This window comes from Heteronotia binoei, chromosome 15, assembly GCF_032191835.1.
Source record: "Heteronotia binoei isolate CCM8104 ecotype False Entrance Well chromosome 15, APGP_CSIRO_Hbin_v1, whole genome shotgun sequence".
Classification (NCBI taxonomy): Eukaryota; Metazoa; Chordata; class Lepidosauria; order Squamata; family Gekkonidae; genus Heteronotia; species Heteronotia binoei.
The window spans coordinates 15,876,242-15,877,307 of record NC_083237.1 but is presented as its reverse complement, the minus strand read 5'-3'; positions in this window follow the sequence as shown (position 1 = coordinate 15,877,307).

The following is a 1,066-nucleotide window of genomic DNA, read 5'->3' as shown; positions in this document are numbered from 1 at the left end:
AAAGTGGGATAAATAACTCCTTATAGTGCATTGTAGCATAAATCAAACAGTACCCATTAGCCCTGTGTTTGATGAGGCTTAATCATGACTCTTAAAATTATAGGGCGTTTTCGCACTGACCTTAATCGGCAGCGACGCCCCTCTTCACCGCGCAGGATCTGCGTGGATTTCGCACCAATTGCCGTGGAGCACCCGGAACAGCCGCAAAGTCCCGCGGCTTTTGCGGCGCAAATGGAAACTGATTTTTGGCGGTTTCCATTTGTGCCGCAAAAGCCGTGGGACTTTGCGGCTCTTCTGGGTGCTCCTCGGCAATTGGTGCGAAATCCGCGCAGATCCTGCGCGGTGAAGAGGGGCGTCACTGCCGATTAAGGTCAGTGCGAAAACGCCCATGGTTTCAATTTCTATTGGAGAAGCTATTTTTTTATTGCTACGATAGGCAAGAACTATGAAAAATATTATTTAAGGACTGTATTTCCCCCTCCCAGATAACCACTTCTGGTCAATTTATTTGCAGTGTGATAACCAAGTTCTATCAGCACATCCTGGCCTTGGTGTTTGCAATCAATGAGATAAATGAGAATCCCAAACTCTTGCCCAACATCACTGTCAGGTTCCACATTTATGACAGTTTCTATGATGCAAGGATGGCCTCCCGTACCACTCTGGACTTGCTCTTCAGGTCATATTTATTTTTGCCCAATTACAAATGTGGGATAAAGAAAAATTTAGTAGGATTCATTGGTGGATTGACCTCTGATATCTCTTCATGCATGGCAGGCATTTTAGTTCTTTACAAGGTTCCACAGGTAAGGCCAATGGACTGAAACCATGGAGTTGGGAGACCAATGACTGAACATACAAAGAGGGTGATTTTGACCAATTTCCCTCCAACCACAGCAGCCCTCTAGCTCCCCCTTCAGGCTGCTCCTGGGGGTCCCACAAATTCCAGGAACGGTATTATTTGCGGGGGGGGAGGGCATTTCTAGCTGTAATTGGGAAAGCAGAGCACAGAACTCCCTCCATACCTGGGCATTTTAGATAGGATCAAACCATTGGATTTTCTTTC